The sequence below is a fragment of the Platichthys flesus genome, chromosome 4, assembly GCF_949316205.1.
Source record: "Platichthys flesus chromosome 4, fPlaFle2.1, whole genome shotgun sequence".
NCBI lineage: Eukaryota > Metazoa > Chordata > Actinopteri > Pleuronectiformes > Pleuronectidae > Platichthys > Platichthys flesus.
Genome location: NC_084948.1, coordinates 1,869,288 through 1,892,188, shown reverse-complemented (window position 1 = coordinate 1,892,188; position 22,901 = coordinate 1,869,288).

The window sequence follows — 22,901 nt, the reverse complement described above, 5'->3', positions numbered from 1 at the left end:
CAACCCTGGTTAAAGAGACAGGGTGTGACTTTATCTGCAAGCTTCAAGGATGCACACGAAAGGTGCAATAAAGAAAAGGTGCCAGAAGCAGCGTCCATGCATGAGGAGATAACGCCCCAGAGTAAAGGCACATGAACGAGCCATGGGGGATAATGCACTCACCAGTGTGTTCTCTGACATCTGTTTGTTGAGGAGCTGGCTGCAGACTGCTGTGCTAAATTTACATATTTTCGAAACACGGCATCCATATTAAGCAAGATCACATTTTCGAGGCCAAACCACATTTCTCCTCTCCCTGTTCCATGCCGCCATGCCCATTGTTCCACATGATCAGCCATGTATGATGACACTGTCCTAAACCCATCACACTGGCAGGCCCACTCACACACGCACCTATAAATACATGGATATGGTGTGTTGCATTTGATTATGGCTCAGAACATCAGAAAACTGAAGGTTCTTAGTATAACGGATGATGTGTTTTTATTTATCTATCTGTTTTTATTTTGGATCTACAACTGGCTTTTTACAGCCTAATTGCCCTGTTGCAAATCATCTAATAGCATGATGTGTCGCAATTACGAAATGGAAAGCCACACTTTAAGTAGACCAGATACAATAAATGTCATCACAAAGATAAGGAATCTTTTGGCTCTGAGCTGGCTTTGTGGCCTTATTAATAGGAAATTGTATTTTGCCCTCCGTCTCTCTCTGTAATCCTCAAAAGTAAATACTTTTAGATTGCCACCAATGCCTTTGTAATTGAGGTTGCTTATATAATAGCATCCCCTGGTGTTGATTGGGGATAGTTCTCATGTTATCTGCATTTGCTGAGAGGCTCCTAACGGGATAAGAGAGAAATCATAATTCACACATCACCAGTCGAGATTAGCTCATTAGAAATCTCAAGTGTGACCTACAACGTATAAATGAAAACAGGTGCTGCTGGCGACTTCTGGAATATGACGGTGTTTGTGTCACTCTTTTTCAAACTCAGTTTTCTTTTTTTTTATGTCTGTGAGGCCTGGACAGTATTTCCTTCTTTCTTTGAAATTGACCTTACCACTAATCACCAGATCTACTTCCCTGTGTCTCTGCAGATAACTTATCTAATCCCATCACAAACAAAAAAGATCAAAGTAGCGATTGCACTGTGCACTGTTGTCTTATATGGTTCATTGTAGAAACTTAACATTAATACTGAGTCCAGGTACTATACATGAGTGGCTTTGCTTAAAGCTCGCTCTGGTGGAACCTGATATGTGCACCAAGGGCAACACAGATGAGTGGGAGAGGTGTAGATTGATAGTAGATCAGTTGGCTATGATAACCATGAATGGACACTGCTTCCTGTTGAAGATGTGCAGTTTATTATGAATTCGGATGAAATCAAATAAAACTTTACAAAATAACTGTATTCCATTCAAACCCGAAACTGTCTGTAAATAAAGATGGCCTCATAATTTATCAATTCAGGCCAGACGCTACGTCAATCAGGAGATCGAGTCATGGTATCAGGGTCCCGCTGGTGCGTGCACTCCAGCTATTGCTTCAGCTGTTTTTATAGCATCAAATGAGAAAAACCAAACCTTCTCCAAGGAAAACTTGAACTCAGATGAACGACCGAAAAGGGCAAGGGACTGTAAAGACACATTTGGGGAGGGCTTCATGTTTTCCATATTTATATACAGTCTATGATCTAGAAGCTTATCCAAACTTAATAAAATACTATTATTGAAAATCGGTGAATATCACTGTGGAGTCTTTGCACTGATTACGCCGGGGTAATGAAAATTACACTGCGACCCACATTTAATTTATATTCAACTCTCTGACAACTGCACTAATTATAGTGCTGACATATATTTATATCGAGAAGTTAATAGCATGATATTTCTTTCAGCACTTGTTCCCTGCTGATGATTCCACTTTAAAAACATAGGGTATGGATGAACTGTGTTAAAAATTATCCATTTGTCGGGGGCAAAATTGCAAACTAACCATCTGATACTGTTCTATCTGACAGCGAAAATTATGATTAATGCACGTCTGACATTCCTGTTAAATGTAAGCATCAATTTACATTGTGATCCTCTGATCTTCATAGATGAGCTTTGAAGTAAGCGCTGCGTGAGATGTGTCACCTTCTTTGGTGCAAAACTGCCTGCACACTCGGTGTTCACAGGAAAGCTATTAGTGCATCTAATTGAAAAATGAATCAATTAATGATAGAGCTCTTTTTAAATGGAGCAAGCAAGTGAAATTAACTGGAGGCTAAATTAGTTATAAAAGATCCATATATTTTTGAACCACTCAGCTGAGGATTTCTCCTTCAAGCTCTGAAACACACGTTCTTCTATTGACTCACAGGATGTTCGTCTAAAATGTTGATCAAAATATGCTGTACAATAACAGTTTTACAAGATTTCCATTCTTTCAGAAATCACGAATCTAATCTGGACACAGCAAACAGAAGTGAATTTTCCGAGTTTGAAACTAAACACTGAGAGACAGAAACTAAATTCAGGAAGGACTCAGATGAAAATAAAACTAAATTCAAGTTTAGGATTTCAACGAAACATGAATTATGGTTGAAGTAAATTAAATCAAGATCATGAAAATACGTCTCTAGCATTTTTTTGAACGGGTCAACAGAGGATGTATTTCCAATACGCAACTGATGCTTATGCTGAACAGGTTGAATAACTGTGACTTAATTCAGGCAAACAATAATGTTTATGTTTTGTTTTCTTAATTCAGGCCAAAAAAATACCACTGCAGAAATGAGAAAACATTAATCTATATTTTATCAGCTTTGACATGAGTGATAATAATGATTCATTTTACACCTTCATATGTGGGAATCCAAAATAAAGACATGGTTCAAATAACGGAAATCAAGATCATACAAATATATTTGAGCAGTTTTCGCTACATGTCGGCACATGATGCATTAGTATGTATCTAATAATAATAATAATAATAATAATAATAATAATAATAATAATAACAATATTCTTTATCCACATGGCACTTTTCACAGCAGGTTACAGACAGAACTTGTAGAGACACATAGAATCATGTTGATTCATATTTTAGCAGCTGCTGGAATCACATCACTGACACCGTCAGGTAGCAGACACATACATGAGGACCAAGATCTCTGATGAATAGTGACTCAGCAGAGTCCACCTTAGTCTGCTGTCTCACAGGTAAACAGAACATCTCCATGTCATTGGTCAAACATGCACATGCTGTACCCATGACACAGCACATGGGCAGCTAATCCCTCAGCTCTGACTGGAGGACACGTCACACACACAGGAGCGTTGTCCTCCATCCCTTCCAGGAGGGACACCTCCACTCGTGGAAGACTGATCCCTCTTTTTACTTCTGATTGTTTTCACTCTGGAAGTTTGAAGGCATCCAGGAAAAGTTATGTAAGGTGAAGGGATTCAAATTGATGTGTCAGGAAATGCAGCTGAGGTCCAGCCCTCCATTTGAATGTAACAAACCTCAGTAATTCACTCATATAGAGCCAGTCATGTTGTTTCTACAAAGATATCCCAACACAGAGGCTGGGAGATAAACCCACAGCTAGCTACCTGCCTCCTGCCCAAGCTAGCAGCGTTAGCAGCTAGCAGCTTACAACACCAGGGGATATAAACAAAGTTTCACATAAAATACAAAACTGTCATAAAATAAACAGATTTAATTAGGAAAATTATGTGTGAGTGTATAAAATGTAAGAGCATCACAAGTTTAGTCCAAACCAAAGCCTTTTATACTTTATATATATGTCAACTTTATTATTGAGCAAATTAGCAAAACACCATTTAGCAAAGTTAGAATAACATAACAAACAAATAGATAAACATTTCCAAGGTTTATAAACAAAAACATAAAACTCTAATACAATGCCAGGATATTATATGGCTGGTGTAATTTTCCAGAAATTGTGAAAATACACAGATAATAAAAAAAATGAATGAATCAAGTCTTGCAATAAACAGTACTTCCTGTTGGTGTTGGTATATCTACCAAATGTTTACTTGCCTCTCTGATAAATGTCAAAACAGTGCACGGTCAAGATGAGTAGATGTAGTGTATCGAGTACTTATATTTACATACAGTTTGGAACTGGGTCGGTATTTATTTTCCTAGTGAATTGTGTGTTGTTGGTGGTATTTTATTTTGAGTATGAAGCTAGTGGAAAGTCTAGTAAATCCTGAGCTATATTTGGAGGTTTAACTCCTGTAAGACGTTACAACACGAGGTACCAGACGTTGCTGTGAAACTGTGAAATCTCTGCCTGTTGCTGTCTTTGCTACGGGAGCCGTCACCTGGGACAATTAGTCTGTTAGCAGCCACGGTGGTGTGGTGATTAGGCATCCATCCCCTCTGCTGAACACTTATCAGTCCCTGCAATGTCATGAATCTATCTTGTGATGGTAGAAGTGATGCATGCCAACTGTGTCAGAGTCAGATTACACAGCTCAGTGATAGTGTGAGAGCACTTAGGGGCATCTGTCTAATGATGCTGCTTCTGAAGCGATCTTTTGGCGTTCAAAAACTTTTTTCTGTGCACTGATCGGATTAAAACAAAAGTGGGAAATATTCCAAACTTCTCATGACATTCCCTCACTCTGGGCAAGAACGCACAAGGGTTCTTTCTGGCCTAAGGAACTGCCTTGCTGCTTCTGGTTTTATCACATAGGAACCATGTTATCATGGAAAGAAAGTGTGAGTGTGAGTGTGTGTGTGTGTGTGTGTGTGTGTGTGTGTGTGTGTGTGTGTGTGTGTGTGTGTGTTTGTGTGTGTGTGTGTGTGTGTGTGTGTGTGTGTGTTTGTGTGTGTGTGTACATTCACACTGGCCCCGCATATTAGCATCAGGATGCATTTTAATGTGGATGAACATGTAAATGTTCTCTACCAGCATGTCTTATAAACTCCCATGCAGAGGAAGAATGGGTTATTGGTTGTCTGTGAATCCAAGAGTTAAAGGACCTCTGAAGGGTGCTTGGTCCCTCGTCAGGTATCCAAGCTCGTCTCTTGTGGATGTCATTTGAGGTTGCGCTGCCAGCTCCTCTGGCTGTCTGTGTGACAGTAAAAACACAGTAAAAAAATGTCACTGCTCTCCTGACACTTTTTGGGCCACATTGCTGCCGTTGCTTTGCTGCGGGCTTGTTCTGTGACATTATTCATCACTGAGTCATGTTTTTGCATTGTCTGCAATTTGCAAATAAGTTTGCTTTCATTCACCAAATTATGGGTTTATCCATCAAATGATGATGTGACAGTTAAAAACTTTATTTTATGGTACCGTGTGTTAATGCAACTTCTTGTTTTCCTTATTCAGAAAACCCACTAAACTTGTGCAGTGCTCTTTTTTGGTGTATACTGTACATGTTCAGTCAGCGGGATTTTTTATTGCCAGTTGATGAAATTGCTCTTAGGGAAGCGCTAATAAAGAATTCATCTGGTCCAGCCCATAACACTTCTCCAAGCGTGGCAACTTTCCAAATGGATGAGTACAGATGCTTTTGTTACTTCACCATTCCCAATAAGCGAAATTAACAGCCACTGCTGCCAACCATGGTGTCATACTGTTCCTGTTTAGTATACTGAGGAAAGGGAAGTAAAGACATGAATACGAAAACATCTGTAGGAACAAATGTATTTCTAAAATGTGATGTGGTATAATAACTTTTTTTAACTTTTACATTCAGCATTGCTGTCTTTTAGCCTTTATTTTTTTCCAGCAATACTTTCCTTGAAAATATGCTGATGTGTTAATTATATATTGAAAATGTTTGATTTCCGATAAGATGACAGGTAACAGGCCTTTTCACATCTGTAAGGCTACAGCAAGGTCCAAACCAAGGCTTATCTCTTTGTTACATTGTATTGTTTTGTAAGACATATGTATGTCCTGTCGTCATCACCTACTTTGTGCTGTGTCTGCCTAAACTGGACATTGATTGATGTGTCAACTGCGTGCCCCTGGCATCAGTTTGTTGTCAATTTATTGGGTTGTAGTCTTTACATTGGAATAGAGAAATGAATAAACCAGTTTATTTCGTTAATTTTTGCCATTGTAATATCAATGTGGTATTACTTCCAGCATCACCAAGTTCAGGAAAAGTACTGGACACTTGTTCAAATGTGCCAAATGAATGTCCTTGTTCAACATTATATCTTTGTAAAGACTGCAAGCAACTCTGTAGGCCTAGGCAACTCTGTTTCTGAGAAAACTATAAGGGTCTGCTCCCTTTTCTTTTTTTATTGTTTAATGCTGTCTCTAGTAGCTTCAATTGGTAAGCCAGAACTAATTAAATTATTTCCACACTGCAAAGGAACTGGGCTATTTTGGTCTGTTCGGCCTAAACTGAAAAGTCCAATGGTCCGGATCAAACGTATGAAATTCCCATTGTCTAATTGTAGTATTTTAGGAATCTGACAGTTGTTCTGTTTACATAGAGAAGTGTATGTTCTCATCCTGACCTAGGGATCAGTTTTATTAATCATGTTTCTTTCGTCTGAGCTTCTGTAACCAGCAGTAGACAGGGAGCTAGTCTGCAATGATGCCTTGTGGTTAGAAATATTGCTCGTTTCGAACTCCAGCAGCTCCTTTACTGAACTTGTAAGAGCTCATTCAGAACTTGCACTTACAAGGAAACTCAGTCCAGATCACAGGTAACGCATGACTTATGCTAATGGGAAGGACTTGGCTGATGCGAGGTGACACAGAGGATGTACCCGACAAGGTCAGGATGTTTCCCATATTGTCAGCAACTCTCTACTTCCATTTTCATACTGAAACAAATGTGTCCAGTCTGGTGACAGCAGATGAAGATCTGCTGAGACCTGGCTCAGAAAGAGTTTTTCTCCAATTTCACGAGTCAAACCAAATGTTGTGGGTGGGGATTGGATGGCCACTGACACACACACAATGAGTGTTTGCGTAAAGGCCAAAGTGACACTTTCTGATACGAATGCAGCAAAATAAATGTATGAAGGAACTTGTGGGGCTTTGCTCTGACCCTGCTTGTGAAGTGGAAAATTGCTAATTCATGATCAGACACTGTGTGATATGGCGTCTGAGTGGTTTAAATTATTAAACTGTGTCAGTTTGTGCTCTGTAGCTGATTCAGATGCACTTACTTCTATGTAGCAACATCCTAGTTGGACACTGGGACAGTGGATCCAGAGAGTCTCAGGGTTCTAATGAGGACTCAGACAAAGTTGTGACTGGCAAATGAGGCAGATCCAAGCCTTGGTCGAGGAATTGATTAGAGATGAGCCGGATACTCGGCTGAAACGAGTATCCGGTACGGATAAAGCACTTTTGCCGAGCACGAGTATTATACGACTAATACGAGTCATTATCTGTGCTCGGACTGAATGAAAATCCTCACACAGCGTCACAGCGCTCCTCCCCTTCACACACCGCTCTGCTCACTCACTTACAGAACAGCCCTCTGTCTCTCTCAGTCACTCAGGTTCGCGGGTCTTTTCGGTTAACGTCTAGGGTTTCTTCAGCTTGAAGTTTGTTTTTATTTCAGTTTGTACTTACTTATTAACCACTAGAGTTCTGTTAAACGTGGGTTCGTTCAGACGTGGTGCTGGTAGAAAGCAACTCGCGTTGCGTCTCTGCCTGTCGGAGATTTTTTTTTTTTTTTTTTTTAAACAGTTTTGTTTTTTTACTTCACGCATTAAGTGTCTGACTACTCTCTAGCGTCTGGCTACGCTCTCTCACTATCTCTCTCTCTCTCTCTCTCTCTCTCTCTCTCTCTCTCCCTCTCTGCCAGTCGTTGGAGTTTTTTTTTTTTTTTTTAAACCGTCAGTTGGCTCTAACCAGTTTTATTTTACTTCACGCACTGAGTGTCTGACACATTCTAGGTAGTAGTGGTATAAAAAATATTACAAATTAAGCTACACTCACACACACACTCCCCCTCTCTCTCTATGTCTCTCTCTTACTCACTCAAACACACACTCACACAAACACACACACACTCCCGGGTTAAATCACACCCACTTCCGGGTTAGGCCCCGCCCACTCCGAGTACGGATACGGATACAGATAATTCATATGGTTAACAGATACAGATACAGATACAGATAATGCTGTACTCGCTCATCCCTAGAATTGATCTTCCCTTTTATCTCTGTGAGATCTCATGCTGCAGCTCCCTTTCATGATCCCCCAACACAGCTAAGATCAAAGCCATGGAGCAGTTTAAATCTGGGTGGAAACAGGCCTCCCCCATCCTCATCTATTTTGGAAAGCAAAACTACTAACTGGTTGTTGACAGCAGAGAGAGAAAGATCATGTCGGCTTGCCCATATTCTCAATAAAATGTTTTGCTTGAGTGAAAGTATGAGGCAAAGCAGGTTTCTTTTCACCAAAGTTGTCGCCCAGTTCTACCACAGCACAATTGGGCTAGCACATGTGTTTATTAGATGAGGTCTGTGATACTGAGATCACTGGTGCTCATTTAAATGTGACAGCGCTGCGTCAGGCCTCAAGTCTTTTTGTACAGTTTTCTGTGAAACCTGCTGGGAAGCTTGAGAAAAGACTTAATTTTAAATTTCAAACGCCAGTCGCTGTGACAGCCTTACAGACTTTTCAAAAAAAAAAATGTATGGCCACAGATATTTTATCATTTCATGATGAGTCAGTAGTTTTAGTCTTCAGTACCTTTCAGTATTAAACACTGGTAGTTTTCAGTTATGGCAAATAGTCTATCTGGCAAACCTGACTGTTTTAACACCAGAGATTCTCCTGCAAATAATTAACTGATCATTCAAATGCAGATACTTTTGGTAAATAGCTGCATTTAATAGTAAAAGTGCTTTACAATTTACTGGTCTAAGGCTGTGATTCTTTAATTTCTAGTGTTCAACAGATGGTTGTGGAGATTTTTCATTTTATATGATAATAAAATCATCAAAGTAATTAAGATAATGATTATAAAACGCAACTTGAGGGGATGAGAATGACGGATCTATACATTGGGTTCTTGTTCTCAGTATCTTCTCCATGAGCTCTTCAATATGTGAACAGATGGGGCTGGCCGACCCAGGGTTTCTGGACAAGCTGCGCTTCCTGAGCCAAGGTTTCTTTAGTTTTAGGTGTTTAAGCTTACATTTTAGATTAAAGGCTATTTCACAAATGTGTTTTCCATAGAGCTAGCCTTTTTTGAGACTGGGATAATTAGATTTACAAAAGACATGAGTTCTCTAGGTACTCCGAAGACACACAAGTTGCTCAAATGTCAGCTGGTATTGCGCCCCCCCCCCCCCCCCCCATCAGCTCATCCCCCGTCGATAAACAGTATATATATACTGCTTATTTATATAGACATATACATATATATAAATATATGATTTTAGTAAATCTTCAGAATTGTAATATTGTATTGGAAGGTAGAAGTTAGTGGGTTTAAATCGGATCATATTCAGTGTGAAAGTGTGATTAAATACACACCCATCTCCAAACTGTTACTGTTCTTTTTCTATGCCAAGACACTTATATCAGCTGACTATGAGTTATAAAGCTGATTGTTTTTCTTTTGTTAGCCAAGATGGTAATACATTTCAGAATGTTTTTTTCTGTGTTCAATCGATTTAGTTCCTGATCAGTTGATAAATCAGATAAATTGTCCTTGGGTAAAACGTTTTACAGTCAATAGGAGAACTACTCTTGTGTGTCCTCGAACATAACATTTAATGAAGTGCACATTGTCAGATCCTCTTTAAAACATTTCCGGGCTATAAACATTTACTCTCTTTTTTTTCTTCTTTTTTTTTCTTAAATTACTGAAGCATGAATATATATGAATATATATATTAATTTATATTCATATATAGCTGAAAAAATCTCAACCACTTAAAATGGCCTCTTAACTATTCGTGTTTTAAAAAGTAAAAGCTGTCTCAAACAGCTCCACATGGAGTCAGTAGCAGATGCTTCAGCTAAGTACAGACATCAACTTTAATGACGACTTTGAGCACAGACAGAGCAGAGAGTGAAAGTTTGCTCAGTAATTCATCTGTGCTGTTCAACTACACTTCTTGTTGACGAGACATGGGCCTGATGTCTTCCAACAGCTGGTAACTAGAGTCAGCTCCTCAGCAGGGAAGTACTGACTTAAGAAGAATCCACACACTGTTCGTGGCCAGAGATAATATCTCTCAGGACTCAGATCAGTGAGTAGAGGGCTTTTTATTTGTTTAATTTGTCCATCTGACAGAGTCTGGAATTGAGACACCCAAAGTCAACTAACCACCATCAAGACAGTCTTGTAAATTGCATCAGATTTTCATTCACATTATAATGACAAACAAAAAATTGTACACATCATGCAGCATTCACTGAAAATGTACACTCAGCACTGCAGACTGAGAAAAGTAGAAAATGCAAAAATTGGTCTTGTGTATTTCAAGAATATGGTTTCATTCAAACAATGTAATTATCGCAATCAATCCGCCCATTCTTTTTATTAAGGCAAATTTTTTAGCATGTTCAAAATGTGTCTCTGAAATAACAAACAATGTGAGCCAAGAAAAGCTGAAATTAAATTGTGGAAAGATCAGTGGACAAAAGGTCTACATTTGCGTAAGACTCCTTTTTCAAACCTGACTTTTAATGTTTCCTGTAAAGAAGTTTGAAACAAAAATCCTCACTTGATCCGTGTTTTTCTCTCTTTATATCTTGTTTGAATGTTTGGACAGGTTTGTTATGAGTGAATTTACGAAACTCAAACCAAACCCATGCTATGTGAATCAATATATAACAAAGTATATTTGAAAACATGAGAATGCTGTATAAATCTTTGATTTTGCAGCCCCATTCATATATCTATGTAGAAATTGATCTTGATTTATGGTTAAGAAGAAAGCGTTGAAATAGGGTTCCTGAATTGTAGCTGAGGCACAGTAATGAGTGATGAGTCTCTACAGACCAAAGCATAAGCAAAGTATGTCCAGCAGGGGGCATGTCTTTTTGTAAGTTTTATTCCAAATGTCCTGAAGAGATTTTGTATAGTTTCATGACATCATTCATGCATGACGCTTCAGTGCCATAACTTGGGAATCAGGCCAATCAGCTGCATGCCACAGTAGTGTTTACAACGGTTCAATTTCCATAATATATACTATGTCCTCACCTATTGAGTGACCATCTGCCTGCCCTTTGAGCTTTGGGAACATTTTGCACACCTTTTCTTTCCTCAAGACATAAACAGAACATCGCTCATCTCCATATATGCAGCTTCCACAACCTCCCTTAAACATGAGTCCGAGAGCAAACGTCAGAATCTACACAGGATAATGGTCAAAATAAACCAGAAGAACCTAGAAATATTAACACATTTATGTCCATCAGACGGCTGTATCCTTGTACATTCACAGCTGTGAATCCAATTTGGTGTGTGGAGTTTAATTTAAATGTAATATAAAATTATTTCTGTAATATAAGCTTTTTTAAGATAATCTTTTGGGTCTCTAAATACACATTTTTCCTGCATTAAGTGACAGCGAAGTAATCAGGCAAGTAGACCATGGAGTCAGTTAAGCTCATCTGCAAGGTAATTAGATTCAGTAAATCCAAACAACAAAGGCTGTAATGTTAGTGAAATTCACTGCATTCTGTTGGTGTTGAACTGGCAGACCTGTTAACAATCTGCGGCCAGAGAGATTATAAAGCTGAGCTGTTCATTGGATCACAAGGCACAAGTTTACCCACATTAATGTTGTGCCATATGTCATGGTGTGAACTGGATAAATGCCTCAAAGTCACATGGCCATGCCCAAAGGTCTTGTGTTTGCAGGCAGAACGGCATCAGGAGAATCCTGCAGTCCAACTAATGCAGCAGGGGCCAGATGGTCAAATGCTGCATGTTTTTTGTAGTGTGAGCTGAAGAGGCAATTTCCCGAAAAAGGATAACCCTAAATTTGAATATTTGATGAAGGTTCATTTCAAGTTGTAGACATTAAGATGAACTGTTTGGATAATTGTTCAGTTAACTTATTTAAAGATGATCATGGCTTTAATCAATGTTGGTCTGCTGTGCTACAGATGTCCATGTTAAAGGTTTGTATAAAGGTTAATGGTATTAATCAGACTATATAAAGCTGGATGACTTGACTCCTCTCCCAAAGTGAAACCAGTATGTCTGGATCATGGACATGGAATATTCTACGTCATAAGTATTAATACAAGTAAAATATTTTTTTCTCAAAAATGAGCTCTCTCATTTGATGTTTGTTTTAAGTGCTAATCTTTCAAGTAATTTTCGTTTCAATTAGTGATTTGATGCCATATAAATAGGGTGAAACATCAGGATTGACAGCTGAGACTGGTGAGTGGTCAAGAGTGTGTATCGGCAAGACCTCAATGCTGCGTCTACACGTGGCAATCACTACTGTGCACTCTTCCTCCAAATTATGTCATAACTTTTCGTAACTGCTTGGCTGAACAAAGTCATTACTTCAAGATTCAAGATTTGTATTATCAAATGCACAACAATTACATTAAGCAGTCGCTGGCAGTGAAATGATTGAGTCTCAGGCTCTCTTCTAGCAATGCTCAAGTGATACAACCTAAAAAATAAAATAGAAATAGTATAAAACTGAATAAAATAGAATAAAATAGAATATCAAAATTTAAAATAGAAAATAAAGTATATATATATATAAATATGTATGAAAACATCTGAAGAGAAAATAAAATAACAATAGTGCAATTTGTGCAATGGTGCAAATATTCAAATATGTCACAGTGATAGTTTGGTGGAATTATTGCAGTTCAGAGGAGTTTAAAAGTCTTATGGCCTGGGGGATGAAACTGTCTCTGAGCCTGGTGGTGCGGGCCCAGATGTTGCGGTACCGTCGGCCAGACCCATGGCTGGGGTGAAAGGGGTCTTTAATAATCCGACTGCTCTTCTTCCTGCACCGCTGAGTGTAGAGGTCCTCTATGGATGGTAGCGCCGACCTGGTGATGTGATGGGCAGACTTCACCACCCACTGTAGAGCCTTACGGCTCAGGGCGGTGCAGCTGCCATACCAGGCGGTGATGCAGCCAGTCAGGATGCTCTCCATGGTGCACCTGTAGAAGTTGCAGAGAATCTGCTAATATGATCTACACCATAGCCCTTAATGGCAAATAGTAAACAAATAAATCAAAGTGAATAAGCAAATAGACAATGAAAGGATGCAGACTTTCATATTTGTTTTGTTTTCCGATGTTATTATGGTACAGTTGTGTATCACGTATTATGGCAGTTCAGTTCTGAATAAAGCATAGTGTCTGTTATTACTGTGTGTATACATCTCCTAGCCCCATAAACTTCACATCACGTGACTCGGCTTTGTTTCTCCAAGGGTATCAGCACAGAGCCTGGTGCACCGAGGGCTCCAGCTAATGAGCCAGCACAGGGAAATTGATTTAGTCTCCACCAAGCCAAAGATAATGCAGGGTGAGTCCCTGGGGTCATGGCTCAGCAAAGCCCTCCAAGGTCATTTCCTCATTTTCCACTGACTAAAGAGCTGGATTAATTAAAGATCAATAAAACCAGGATCAGGTCTGATTTATTGAATATAGATAGATAGATAGATAGATTACTTTATTCATCCCCGAAGGGAAATTAAGTCGTCATAGCAGCCGGTACATTTGAATACAATAAAATACAATACAATAGAATAAAAAAAAAAAAAAAAAAAAAAAAATATATATATATATATATAAAATATAAAATATTGCGGTAGAAAAAATACAAAAAAGAAACACAAGATAAATGGATAGATAAGGTGCAGTGGCAGATGATGGTAAGTACTGATGATATGATAATATGATAATATGATAATTTTGTTGTTAGACAGTATATAAAAATAGTACAGTATATATAGTATATAATATAATATATAACATATATTTACATATGAATGTAATTATACCAATATAATAATAGCAGTATATAGTAATAATAGCAGCAACAGTATATATAATAATAATAATAGTAAAATATAATAATAATAACAACAAAATGTACACATGTATAAATATGTGTATATAGACTTATCTATACAAAGAATATATAAAGAGTATGATATAATACTTAATGCGGTTGGGAGGAACGACTTCCTGTATCGTTATCGTTCCTTATAGCAGCGGGGTTGAATGAATCCTGCACTGCAATCCTGCACTGTTAAAATGCACCTCAATGGTTCTAAAGTAATTCGGGATGCTGTAATTTAATTTATCTTGCATGACAAGCTTAAAAAAGCGTTTCAACATGCAAAGCTCTTTTTCCTGAGGTGCTGCTGTGTAGGCTTGTGGTAAAGTGCCTTACTGCTGATCTTCCTTAAACACCTTAAATTAAAGTCAGATTTTTATTGTCCCTTGGTTACACCATCAGTAGTAAAGGTAAAATAATTCAGTGCACAAAATCGTAATCAAATGAAATTAAACCATGGTTATAGTCTTAAAGGTCTTTCCAGGCCACTGGACTCCTCCATGTGTTTTTTGGGCCCTGACCAGACCTTGACTAATATAGATTTTCGGAAATCAGAGGCAGATCCGATATACAAATATATATATATACCCATATTAAAAAAAAGCTGATACAAGTTTATTGGCATATTAATATAAATAGGGAAACGATGCTTATAGATAAAAAACTAACTTTATATGTAAACATAAATGCACATCCTTTCTACATTGTCAACTCTGCAAAATAAAAGTTTTTATATCGATAAACATCAGCCAAGCAATAAATCGTTCTGGCTCTCGTCCTGACTATGAATACAATGTAGTAGACTCACAAATAGAGTAATGATGTCTGCAACAACCACCTGCTGTGCAGCATATTGAAGATCACCTTTAATGACATTACAGCACAGTTGCTGATCATTCTTCCAGCTGCTCATCAAAGTTGAATTGTATACGTGAGGCTTAAAAAAACATATATGTTAACGCCACTCTGAAAGTAGTCATAATCTATTGTCACAATTATTGTACTTTGCACATCTTCAGTGTGGTGTCGGTTACTGTCCACAAGGTGGCATAATAGCTTCACCCATACTGAGCATTAATGAACAGACGGTCAGAAAGTTCCAATGAAAGGGTTTGGCTTATTACATAACAAAGTTTGGTCATGTTATGCTTCAGGTTCTCCTCAAAACATGATAAACAAAAGTAACTACTCTATATTGGAGCACAACCCTAGTGATTCACACACTCACACAGCGAGTGGATAAATGCATCTGAAAGTTGAATTTTAACAGCAGTCAGGGGAGACATGTCAGGCAGTGTGAGAGGCGAGATTCACTCTGTGTGCCTCTTGGTTGTTTTGGATTATTAATGTGAATCAAGAAAGAACTTCATCTGGGCTGTAGCGGTTATGCAACGAGCTGACAGCAGTTGATACCTTTGCAACAAATGAACCTACAGTTTTAGCACAGACAAAGAGAATAACCCTCAAATGCACATTCAAGACATACTCACATTGCATTTAATTTCTCTGTATCAACAAAGGTATAAATGTGCCCGATAGCATATAAGATTGATGAGATATTATAATGCCCCCTTGTTCTTCTTGCAGCTGTGGCTTTTGGCTATTATACCAGAAAAGTAAAACTCTGGCAACTACTCCTGCGAATGGTGAGAAATAAAATCATACTGCTGGGCATTACAATTTTTAAGGCAGGTCTGTTATATTGCAACTAATCAATGCCTTTGTTTTATAGCCGTGAATATGCACTGCTTTGTTTTCAGAGGAACAAGATAAAGAAAAAGATAGTCAAATCAAACCAACAATCTCTCTATTCAAACACTGCACATTTCACACAGACAACATATAAAACACACACATAAAGTAAGACACATGAGTACAACTAATGTGATGAACTTGCTTTCGAAATGTCAAAAGCATTTTGTGTAATGTTGAGTTAGATGCATACTTGTATTAGATAGCACTCTAAGTTTTATGCTCCAGCAGCAAGTTTAATCTGGAGAGATTTACAAATAAACAAATTAAAATCAGATTACATTTATTGTAAACAAGAAGAAAAGACTTTGGTGCGTAGACGCCAAGAAGTTCTATGAATGAGGTGCTTTGTACATGAAAGACCCTAGACCCTTGTGGTGGTGATGAGGAATGGAGCATAAAGTTTGGACGTCTCTTTCTGATCCGTAGTGGAGTTGGTGCAGTGGAAGTGGGTCACTCATTGATCGCAGTACTGAACTGCAAGCTGGATGTGACAGCTTACAGGTGATTGGCCTAAAGCGCATGTTAAAGCGACCTCTAAATGTCACTATAAACACATGATATCTCATTGAATTCACCAAGGAGGTTTTGTTTTTTTAGTTTGGTTGTTGCTTAGCAGGTGTACGCAAAAACTATTGGACGGTTAACATGAAACTTGGTGCCAGAATGTGATATTTGTTGGTATGCACTCTCATAGCCCTTATAGCCCCCTTAAAGTCCCCTTATAGTTTAATATGTTGCTTTCTCAGGGGGAAAAAAACATTAGCATGTTCTCCAAACTGTTCCTTTAAGGCCTTGTATTTCACCATGTACTAAGCACCTGTCCAAGGGTTAATTTATTCCATGGATGGATAGATGGACGGGTAGACAGAGTTACAGACAGAAATAACAAGAACCATGATGGCTTTAAATAAAGAGTAAATTACTTGCCAAAAGTCATAAAAACGTACACAAATACACAAATACCAATTTCTTTTTGTTTTTAATACCAAAACATGTTGCGTACAGAATTTAATTTACTGTACAGCTGAGCCAAGCATAATAACCATACAGCCGGCTTCTGACTGAAGCTCCGGGGCACCTATTATTTAGCTCATGTACTTAAGCCTGGTAATGGCTCCTCTGTAATCACATCCTATTCATCCACCACACAATAAATCAGCCTGTTCTGCCCCTGATTAAACCTGTGTTAACACCAAATGCCACTTTGTGTCATATAATACAGTGCAGCACCTCCACACAGCTGTGCCATTAATATCAAGCATATAATTCTAACAGTGCACATGTATAATTTGTCAAATGTCTAATCTATAATATATAAAATGAATGTTTTTTTCTCTCTATCAGACTATAAGAGAGGGAGTCTTTAAGTGTCACAATATCCTCCTCTGTTGCAAGGGTTTTATCGTCTTTCCATCCCTTCTGTAATTATACTCTGTCTCTCTTTCATTGCTGTGGAGAAGTTATGTAGTTCTGTTATATCAGTGACGATAAATATTGGCTTAGTCATTTAAAGCAACAACCTGACACTCATGTTTCTAAAGAAATAGAAGTGGGGATTGCTTTGAAAAGTGTTTAATAAAAGCCACAGACATGAAGAGAGTAATAAACTAATCTGATTCTGCAACTGTATTAGTGCTTTTACTGAGTGACTGGTCGGATAGTCTTTTTTGTTTAGGTAATAAAAGTAACTGCATGAAATGACCCAGAAGTATTTTAGTGGCAGCCAAGAGCGATTTGAATTCTAAATGCTTAAGACATTTTACGAAAATACTGAAATGATTTCATCCCACAGTTCCTAGTGGAAGCAACATTTATAGATCTCGTATCAATGTTTTGTTTTAGGTCACAGAAAAGTGCAGGTTAGGAAAGGACATATAAGCAAATGTTTCCACTATTTGATAGCAGCCATGGATTCAGCTGAGTGACGACTCTCAAATAAAGCTTACCAGTCAAAGAGAGTTACTCTGAGTGTTTGCCATATCTCGAGAACTGTTAATTTTACCCCCTAAAATATATTTATTGCTAAAGGTCCAAGATTGTAATTGGTGCTATTTGGATACGTGATTCATTCTATATTTATAAAGTTTGAATAAACAGCCCTCTCTGGTAGCAGCGACTGGGACTCATCAATGTAGATGATGTTGTCAATCATGAACAACCGCGTTCAAGAAAATGAACAATGACAACTCATTTTGCAGTTGAATGTTCTTCTTCAGATAGTTGCTAACTGCCTGTTTGCTCTGGACAGGGAAGGTAGTCAACAGTTAATTTATCACATCTGTTGTTGTTGAGTGTGTTGGGAGTAAATTTGTGGGCCTGTATTGCTCAAAAGCAAAAATAACAAAGGATTAAAACATTAATAAAGTTTTGGGTTATAATTCTGTGTGTGGGTTCGGATTTGTGGACCATAGACTGTATATACAAGAGGTGTGGACCATAGACTGTATATACAAGAGGTGTGGACCCCTACATGTTCTAAGCAATGAGCCAAAACTTTTTGGACCACTCACAGATTAAGCACATGATATTGACTACCTCTGAACAACAGCCTTGGACAAGGTCTCGAAAGTTTTGACTGCAAGTTCTCGTAGTTAGTGTGTGGAAATGGACAGGTCTACTCTCCTGAGAATACCTAATCATAATGGCAGACAACCTGATCAGAGCATCTTTAAAACAGTAATGTTGTAGACCTGAGGTGGTCAGAGGAAGGACACTGGTCCACAGGGACTAACGATAAACTGCATAAATGGTCTGTCCTTTACAGAGAAGCTTCCTGATCAGCTGTAACTACCTCTGTAACCAAGGTAACAATGTCGTTGGTACTACCAAACATAAACTGCAACATCATCAATGTGCAAGGTCAAACTTCACATCATCTGGTCTGATACAGATGGATGCTGTGGAACAAGTGGCACAACATTTAAATGCTGTTTAAAGGAGGATTGTGTCACGCCACACATTGCACCACTTCTGCATATGGACCTGTCAGATTGTCCATGCAGGCCGTGATGTTTTGGCTCATCAGTGTAAAATATAAATTAATGCAGTTTTAAATATCCACCCTTTATTATAACCAGAAGGACGTCCCCGCTGAGGAGCAAAGCACCAATCAACAAACAGTATGATATGATATCTGCCCTCATCTCTCTTTTTGTGCCATGTTAAAATCTGTATTCCAGATGAAATGGCTTATAATTTGATTCAATCATGCTGATAGCTGTTTTAATACTTTTACCCGTAAAGATAGCTTCTTAACATTAGATCAGGGTTTTGTGTAGCTGAACTGCAAAATTCAGTTGCAACACTTCAGTTTAACACTGTAAAAAGCATATTTTTAAAGATCATGTCAGACAGCAAAATGAGTCGAACAAGGAAAAAACAATTGGCAAATAGGAGCAGGGATCAATCTTTTGAATGGGCTGAAGACAGGACATTTAATTGGAAAAAAATGCCAGCGGAACCAACATGTACCTTTAATTGAAGAGTCACTACTCTAAAACAATATATATGTAATGGTTCCCTTGTACATTAGATATAAGACACATCTTGATTGTAATAATCTGTTGTTACAACTATAATGAATTAACTATATTGTAATAACTAAGTTTTAATACATTTTAAGCCCTTGGGAACCCCACAGAGGAAGCGAAGAGCCATCTGCTGACAGTATACCCACATTCCCAGCTGGATGGGACTCAATCCCATAAAGGACCAATTACTGATCTCTATCTGACCAGATTTCCCTCAAAATATATCACCAAGTACTTGATCTTCTGTAAATGACCAACATGAGTTTTATTGTAAAACTATACTAAAAATGAGGATATTTACAATTTACTGCCAATACTGATTATAGAAGATGCATAAATGTAACATGTAGGAAATAGAAGTAGTTTGGTACATATGTTACAATCATTGGTAATGTCCGGCGTTTAATTGTGTTTTAGTTCAGGTCGAAGCTCCAGTCAAGATCAAAAGGCTATGTTTGTTTGTTTTTTACGTATGATGGGATACAAAATAGACTGGCCTCATACATCTCAACTGTCTTTTGTTAGCACAATTTATTTTGGTGACTTTTTTATATATTAGCATGGCCGATGATATGAGATAGATGGTACTAATGAATTTGTGGAGCACTGTACTCTTTGAATCATGCAGATGGGTTAGAAGGGCCTGGGTCAAACTGACATTTATTTCATGGTCAGGTTAGCATGATACCGTGATGTCTTTTCTTTCTAAACTGAAGTAAGGGCCTAGGTAGAGGCTACTTGAGGGTGTCCTGCTTAAAAAATGCAACTTAAGAACAAAACAGAGGTCAGGGTCATTACTCTAGGTACATAGTTGATACCAACAGATGATACTTTTTCCTGTCAGCCTGACCTCTCAACCAGCTCACTGTCAAGCTGTGTTCTATATCCTGTGCATAGCTAACATTGGATCAATTCAATTTAATGAAGCCTACAATATATAGTAAGACACGGGGGTACAGCATGAAACAAATTTCATTAAGTCTGAGTTAACAGGGCACAGCGTTTTAGTAGCTCAGTGTATGACAATCTGCCCTAAGCTGTCTTTGATAACGTGAACACCTGTCATTAAGCATCATTTATTTTCCCACTAAGAACATCACCATAGCAACTAAATTAGTATTGCCATAAGGGGTTGGTTTAATGGTTGCAAATTCCGTGGCCAGTCTGATATATAAGAGCTGGGTTTGGAGAGTCTATGTGAAAAATCACTACATCACTTGTATTGTAAATGTGTCAAAGAAACCTGACAAAATATTAAAGGAAAAGTTCATCTGAAAATGTACTCATTATCAACACTATGCTGATGGTGGAAGGGTGAAGTGTTTCAGTCCATAAAACACTTTGGGAGTCTCAGGGGTAAACTTTGTTAGAGCAGAATCCAATACAAACTAGGGCTACGTTGTAGCACTACCGGCCCCGAGCACAGGCGATTTCAAGTTTGTTGCGGTCGGTGAAGAAAGAGCGTTCGATGACCAAGCGCGCGTCTCTGTGTTACATGCATTTGGGCACTGCAGCAAGAATAAACGCCTCACTTTCTGTAGCCAGCAGGTGGTGCTATCGTTTTAAATCATGGTGTCTTTGTAGATGTCATCAGGTCACGATGTCTGGTTTGGACTGGATTGGACACAATATGTCCAAGATATAGAAGCTCATGTTTTAATGGCGTGTAATCAAACTTTGACGTCACGCCAAGGTCACACAGTGAGACAAGAAATCGATCTTTTAATAACTTTTCATCTCCATCTTGTTGTGATGACACTCAACTAAATTTCACGTTGATCTGATGAAAGATCTACAACAAGTATATCAAAGTAAAAGTGTGGAATATGGCCAAAATGGCTACCAAATCCAAAATGGCGGGCTTCCTGTGTGGTTTAGCATATCTGTCCAAGAGACTTACTTCTTTGTCATGAAAAGACACATGTCCCTATTGATTTTTGTAGATGTAGACCAATCGTAGTGCCGGGGCTGCCCTTTAGGGGGCGCTAATCAGTTATTTTGACACACCCATTCCTTAAAACTATCTGTATATCTTCAGGGGTGGGCTGTTGATACACACATGTAGTTTGAGGGAGCTGGACCCATGAACACGGAAGTTACAGCAATTTCGTGTGTCATGGCGAGTTGAACTTTGATGACACGCCATTAATAATCCGCATAATGAAAAGTCACAGTAATCATAAGCCTACATTATTAATGTCTTGAGACCCATTTGACAGAGTTTGACATGGTTTCACAAAGTGGATGAGGAGAAATACATCCAAGTGTAAAATGTACCAAAAACAAGACATTTCCTGCTGCCACCAGGAGGCGCTGTGATTTTAAGTCACGATTTCTGTATAGATGTCTTCAGGTCGCGACTCTTGTCTTACATGTTTAGTTTGGAGTCGATTGGACCAAACATGTCTGAGATAGAGAAGCTTGTGTTTTGATGGCGTTTCATCAAACTTTGACGCCACGCCACGGTTTGACGGTATGACAAAAAGTTGATCTTTCAATAACTTTTGATCTCCATTTTGTTGTGATGACACCTGTCTAAATTTGAAGTTGATATGGTGAAAACTCTAAGAGAAGTACTCCAGAATACGTAAATTTACACCACTTTCTAATTTACTGCAAACTTTTACAACTTTTTGAGCATGTTTAAAAATTCTCAGAATAATCCTTTCAATTTCAATAGGGCCTCTGACCGGAGGTGCTCGGGCCCTAATGAAGTCGATGGTGAGTCCTTATCCCGACGTAATAAAACAACAGAAAAACAATAAAGCCTCCATACTGCTCCTGTGGTGTCATCTAAGTGTCAGCTAGCCCCCACAGTCACATTTAACTCTAAATGATCTCTTTAAGAGTTTAACAATACACTGTTTACCCCTCAAACTTCAAAAGTGTTTTGTGGACTCAAATATTTCATCCACCCCCAATCGGCATAGGGGTGAGTAAATAATTATTGAATTTTCATTTGGAGGTGAACTTTTTCTTTAGAGGGGACATATTATGCCTATTTTACCACAGTTGATATGGATCCTTGGGGTCTTAATGAAATGTCTGCAACATATTTTGGTCAAAATACCACTAGGATCATTTAAAACAGCACCTTTTTACCCTGTCTAAAACAGCCCTCCTCAGACCGAGTGCCCCGCCCCCCTCACCCCCGGTGAGCCTGGCTGCGAGAGCCCCAGCTCCCTAGAGCAGCCCCGCAATGGGAGCAGTGGGAGCTTGAGCTGGCGCAGCAGCAGCATCCTTCCACACTGTTGAGTCAACGTTCAGAGGTGTCCCGGGGGTCCCTTGTTTATGCGGCCACTTAAATGCCTGACGGGTAGCAGCAGCGAGCTAACGCTAGCCGGGGAGCCGGGCTCGCTCGTCCAAGGCCATGTAGCAAGACTCCCTGCATGGACATGGTGTGACTATGGCGTTTATTTAGGTCGTAATCCCATTCAACGCACTCTAGCATAATGTTTCTGACTTAGAGGAACCACAACAAATCGCGGCAGTTGTTTATTTCCACAGTTTTTGGGATGGTAGACATACTAGATACCCAATTACTCTTTAGATTAGGATACAATTTTTTTTTTCATATCAGCTGTTTATTTGATTT